The sequence below is a fragment of the Cyprinodon variegatus genome, unplaced genomic scaffold, assembly GCF_000732505.1.
Source record: "Cyprinodon variegatus isolate N-32 unplaced genomic scaffold, C_variegatus-1.0 Scaffold251, whole genome shotgun sequence".
Lineage (NCBI taxonomy): Eukaryota > Metazoa > Chordata > Actinopteri > Cyprinodontiformes > Cyprinodontidae > Cyprinodon > Cyprinodon variegatus.
Window position 1 is genome coordinate 120191 of NW_015150704.1, and position 6790 is coordinate 126980.

Here is a 6790-nt window from a genome sequence, read left to right on the forward strand (position 1 = left end):
AATAATAAACGCCTTTTTTAAGAAATCTGTCTGTCTCCCTAGAATACTGGATCCTCTGTTCTGAACCCTGACAAAACATTTTTTTCCTTTTGTCTAACAGTCTTTCTGTCATGTTGGGGTCTAAGCGTCTAACCCACAGGCAGAAACACTCTTTCAGACAGGGGAAAAGTTAAATGATTTATTTATAAAGTTTACAGAAATGTGCACAGGATCTTGGCTCGTCAGACTGGTCACGGGAGGGAAGCCACTAGAGGAGGACAGATCAGTTAGAGTGGATCCAGGAAACTTGCAGTTCAACGGTGACTTGGATCATACCTTCTCAGAGCGTTATCTGATCAGCAGGGGGGGAACCTTGTGGGTCCAGAGGCTGGTCGGCAGGCTGAGGGCAGAGGCAGAGGCGGAGGACAGACAGGCAGGTTCCAGGAAACGTTTGTTTTCTCCAGGATCAGGCAGGTATCCAGATAAGTCAGGATCTGAGAGGCAGAAGAACACAGGGTCAGACTGTTCACAAAAATCATATTTCAGATCTCAGAGGCTGGCTCAGATTTTGCTGTACCATTACTGGCAAACGCTCTGGCAGGGAAGTGTCAGCCTCCTCCTCCTCCTTAAGTAGGCCTCCTAATCAGCAAACAGGAAACAGGTGTGTAGAAGTCAGCTCATGCCCTCAGGAGGAAGATCTCAGGTGTCCTCTGGTGGAGAAAGTTAGACAATCTCCAGATCCCAACACTTTCAAGAATCTTTATGATGTATTTTTTTTTTACCTCTTTTCTATTGCAGAGTCCCAATAAACTGTCCAAGAAACATAAGCTTGTTGGCCTTTGACCCGGATGGAGATGATGTTAGATGTCGATATGCATCCAATTTGACAGAGTGTGCCTCTTGCCAGACTCCATCTGTCCTCAACCTATCAACTGTAAGAATCAAAAGTTAAATATACTCTGCTAGCTAACAGCTAAGTTTATTTATTTGTTTTTTTTAAGCTAAAAAGAACAGCAACAATGTGATAGGCAATAAAAAGTAAAGACATTTTTTTTAAATAAGGGCATCATCATAACTATTAATAATGTAATGCCTTCCTTCTTTTTTTCTTAAGCAGCCAGACATTTTTTGGGGCATTGTTACAATTAAATCTTGGTGTTATTCAAATGTAACACAAACTAACCAGAAAATCCAGATCAGATGGAAGAGCTTGTCAAAAAACGCATCACAGCCTAGGTGCAAACAATAAATCTTTCATCATGTAAGGGGTATATGAAAGTCAATTCATTTCTAAAGGCAAAATATGTAGCTGCTTTGAAGCCTCCAAGAATCTTAAGAACCCTTTGGGTTTAAATGTTGAGGTAGTAAATTAGGAATTTGAATGTGAGGAGCCTAAATGCTGTTTGACAAAAAATATGTTTTTTTTCCTCTGTCCTCTTGCAGTCCTGTACTTTATCATTCGCCGAATCTCAAAACAGCAGCCAAGGTTCATATGTAGTCCAGATTGTGATGGAGGACTTTCCCAGGCAGACCATCACCCTGACCCAAACTGATGGTTCTCAGGTTGGGAGAACTACTGATGATCCCATCAGTAAAATACCCATCCAGTTTGTTTTAAAAGGTATAAACATATATATGAGCAGTGCAGTAAGCAGCAGTAAAGTACATTTACTTGATAACTGTACTTTATTTATTTTTTTTGTTATGTCTTTGATTGATTAATTTTTTTTTTTTTTTTGGGGCGGGGGTACTTCTGACTTTCAGTACAGTGCATTTCAAAGGGAAATATTTTCTACTCTACTCCATTTCTGAGAAGTTGCTAGTTACTTCTTACTCTTGGCTTAGCTTGCTGTTTTTTTTTTTTTTTATGTAATTTCAACATGCAAGATAGCTTAAACTTGTATTCCATAGAAGAAGTATAAGAATGAAGACATTCCTATTTTCTTTTGTTTTTGTTTTTTATAAGAAATAATTATCAAAATAACTGTCCTGGTTTTTTTTGTGCCATTTTTATGCTGAAGTTATTTACATGTGGTACAGGAATTGTATCAGAGGTTCCATGCATCAATACATCAGGTGGTTTCTGAAAGTTACAAGGTTCTTTAGAATTATTGGAATTAGACAGAAATGTTCTGGTATTAGAACATTTAATTTGTACTGAATAGTTAAGTACTTTTAGATGCATGTTCTTTTGAATACGAAAGTATTTTCAAAAGTGATACTTCGATACTCACTTTCATAGTTGAGCAGATGTTTGGCCCGGTAACTTTATTTGAGTAAGATTTGACGAGTATCAATACTTTCACCCAAGGACCTTGTCCACAACTATGGAATCTGTCTGTCTGTCTGTCTGTCTGTCTGTCTGTCTGTCTGTCTGTCTGTCTGTCTGTCTGTCACCTTGCATTGCATATTCTGCCAGTAATAACTGAAAATTACAAAATAATAATTAGACTGAAATTTTATATGAACACTGGTACAAATTTTTCCACTTGTTTTTATATTCTATAAATATATATATAATATATATTATATATTATTTTTGCTTTACTATTTTGGGATAAAACTGCTTGAAATAGGGGACATGATATTGACTGGGGGGGGACATAAAGCCTGATCCATCCATCATGCTTATCCCAAGTGGGTTCACGAGGGATGCTGGTGCCCATTTCCAGCTGTCTATGGGCAAAAAGCAGGGTAAACCCTGGACAGAGACACACAGCCACATCTAAGGAGCAGCCAATTAACCTAACAGTCAGTTAGGTCAGTTGGACTATGGGAGAAAGAGCAAGAGAATGAGAAACTGCATGCAGAAAGACCCTGGGCTGGGAATCGAACCAAGAACCTTCTTGCTGCAAGACAGCAGTGCTACCCACTGTGACACTGAGCAGTCCAAGCCTGATCCAACACACTTTAATTGTGGGCCAATATTATGTCCGCCAAGGAGGTCATCTTTTTAGTCGAGTTTGTGGGTGTGTGTTTGTCTGCCTGTCTGTGTATTTTCACCTAAGGTGCTTCTCTATCCAAGGAACAGTCCATTACATTTTGGTGATGATCCAGAGATCATTCTGTAATCCGGATTCAGGAATTTGTTTAAGGATTCTTTAACATTATGTGGTGGAACAAGAAGTTCCCGCTAAGTGGTGTCAGCACTATTGACAGCTTCAGTATTGGGATCAAAGCAGTCCAGAAGTATTATACTGAAGACAAAAACATAGGAAAGATTAGCCATGCCTGGGTGAAGTCTCACTCTGCTTATGAAGATTAAAGCAGAGTGAATGAAGAAGGTGAGAGCAGAAAAAACACCAGAAGCTGCAGACAAACGCTGTGCTTTATTTAGAAACTTATGGAAAGATTTTAAGGAAATTATTTCCAAAGGTGCCCTCATGCCAAGGAACAATCCATTAAAATTTGGTAATGATCCAGATCATGTATGAGTTCTAGCTATAGATGTAAGTCACGATATGGGACAAAATTTGCTGCTTGGCAGAGGATGCACTCTCTGAATGCTTTTCTAGTTTTACTTTTTGTATTATCACTACTAGATGCCATTAGTCAGTGAAGTGTATACCGTTGAACCAGTGAATACGCATGCAAGGAACTTTATAGTTCTTTGACAAAAAAACTGGTCCATACTTGCCAACATGAGCTTGTAGTGCAGTCTGTTGTGGAGCAGACAACTGTCCTATTTATCCATGCTTCTACAGACACAACATTGGCTCCATCATCCTTATGCTGAGTGCATCCAAATCAAGTGTCATGTGGAACATAGGAATTAATCTGAACGGTAGTTCATGAGGCGGTTCAGTATGGTTGAAGCCAATGGCAATTTTGGCACAACCAATCTTGCTTACTTTGAAGATTATGCAAAAGTGGTATCACATAAATATGGGATGGACTGACACAATACCAGATGCAGTCATGTAGAAGTAGAATATTTTGATGCAGGATAATCATTAGTTGAAGAGTTCCAAATTAGATGTTGCTTTAAAAAAATAAATCTAGAACTGTGATTTATAAATTAAGCTAACTGTAAGCGCTGCTCAAACATGGCAAGAAATTGATCAAGTTGTTGTGTTCTTTCAATCTTAAAAGGAAATGTATTGATTCAGAAAGAACTACCACTATTTCACATTAGAAGAAAGATACAGATTAAAGATTATTCTTAGGATTTTGTTCAAGACTTGAAAAATAAGAAGGCAAGGAGTTTTGATCTTTTGTTTTGTTTGTTTAACAAAAATAACAAAGATTAAGAGGACCAGTAATATTTGTAAAGATAATCCTATTGTGAAAGACAATGTGTTGAGAGTACATGGATGGCTAAGCAGGACAAAGATGCCGGATGTAAAACACTGTTATTCTTGCTAAGACTCTAATCCTATACATGTGCGTCATTGTATGACACCGACAAGATACTGGAGTCTACTCTGTCACAGTGCCAATGAGAAACATTATGACAATGCGTTGTGTGTTGTTGAATAAATCCTTCACTTGGAAAATAACATAGGGCAAACTTGTCTTTATATACAACAAAGACTGATTAACCATTCACCTATGTTGGAGTTCACTGGTTTAGACCATTTGCAGTAAAACATAGAGGAAACATTGAAATGCATGGTGTCATATTTACATATTTAACCTCTAGACACATTCCTGATAGTTTGGTGAAAGGATCTAAGAGACCATTCAGGAAAAAATGTATCTGTTTTCAATCTTTGGATTAAAACAAATACTGGATCCTGTACTAGGTACAAGTAAAGGAATTAGGGGAGATACACAGTTCGGAGCAGACCTGCTTTGTGCTATTTTGTGCCACCAACTTCAGCGCACAGTTAACAGTCTGAAACCTTGGTCAGACAGAGGAGTAATATTTAAATCTCACACAAACACATTCAATATGTGCCTGATGCGTGGTCAACTCTGAAAAACTGTTCTGCTATTTGCGTTTGTGCAGAAATATATCTTGTCTGTGTCTGCACTTTGCGCTCCATCCAATGCTGTGCTTAGCAGCTCGTTGCATGGCTGTCTCTGCCCTCTCTGCTTGATTGATAAATAATTATTTATTAGATTAATATCTTAGTGATACTGAGTAAAGGCGAGAATTACAGCAGCCAAAGCAAATATTTAGGTGTTTTTTGATTTGTTGGCATGCACAACATAAAGTTGGGTGAATTTTTTTTTTTTTTGGGTTGTTTTTTGTTTTGTTTTAAACTTTAATATTTTGTTTGTTATCCTGTGACATACTGGCGACCTGTCCAGGATGTACCATACCTTTCGCCGATAGACTGCCCATAGATAGGTAAAGGCCCCACTGTGACCGTGATGGAATAAGCGGGAGAAGATGAATGGGTGGATGTTTGTTTTGTTGGATAGCATTATCATTTTATTTTTAATATAGATATACCAGATGCAAATTTGATTATTGGAGATGCTTCCAAGAACGAAACCAAGCTGACAGTGGCTGTATCTGTTGATCAATATCATTACACACAGACTACCACACATATAAATCTACATTTCCCTTTCAAGTGTTTTTCATAATGGCTGTCTTTGTGGCCTCCCTGTATTGTTTCAGTGGATTCTGCAGCACCATCTTGTATAGAAGGCCTCTATCTGCCCAGGTTTGTGAGTCCAACTCCAAAGAACGGAGTAAAGCTCTACAGCTCTGTAAATCAGATTCTGGTAATCCCTATCAAAGGGGAGGCAACTCATTACATGTAAGTGGGAGTTTAAAAAAAAATAATTATCACAATTATAAGTCATGCCACCCAATGAGAATTATATCCTTATTCATTGTAAAGAAATGTTTTATGCCTATTTGGACATTTTACATAATGTTGAAACAATGACAGAAACAGGAAATTGCTCCATTAGTAGATTAAGAATTTTTAAATCATTTTCTATTTAAAATCTTTATTTCCTGTTTCTTTAAGGTCAACTGAGCTACTTTTCAGCGGACCATACAATGCAGTTAAGAATTCATTGGGATCAGGAAACTTTTCTCTGTCCTGGACACCCTCTACAACTGAATATGGAGAAAGCCACCCCATCTGCTTTATCATTCAGGCGAGGTCAGTTTCTATCTTTTCACCCGATTAATTTCATAATGTCAGTAACATTTAAGGAATTCTCAAATATGAAATCAACTTTCAAGAATGGAAGGTAACATGTTTTAAGTTGGATTAGTTAATTCAGTCTTGTCAACTGCAGTAGCTTCCAATTGTTAAAACAACTTAATGAAATGTTTCATATTAGCAAGGATTTGTCACTCTCCGGTTGTGGAAAAAAAGTAATTCAGAGAGAGCAAGTTAAACTTTTTCTCGTGTCAAAGCAACAAAGATTTGGTCGCTAATACCCATATGAATCATATGTCAGTATTTCTGACATTTTAAGACATGATACTTTTTTTGTTTCCATTTTCCATTATGAAATTAATTGATTCTTGTGAAAATAAAAACTACAAACTTATAGACCAATTACCATTTCAGTGTTAACATTTATGCATATCATTCATGTCGTTGTGTTTTAACATTTTTGTGGCTTTATGACTCTGTTCATTTTTTGTCAGTTATACATGTAATCTTTTAAAATACTTCCTCAGTAACTCCAGTTCTGTGTATCAGTCTGAGCTTCGTTGTGTCATTGTAATAGTTGGAGAAGGTAAGTTAAAATATTCATAGATCTTATTTCTATTTTTTAATTCATCCAATTTTTTCTGAACTCATTATATTTCCAGTAATGACCTCTTCATCATAGGTCTAACGGCAAAATTAACTCGACCTACTGAAACAATCCAACCCCCAAACTTAACTAT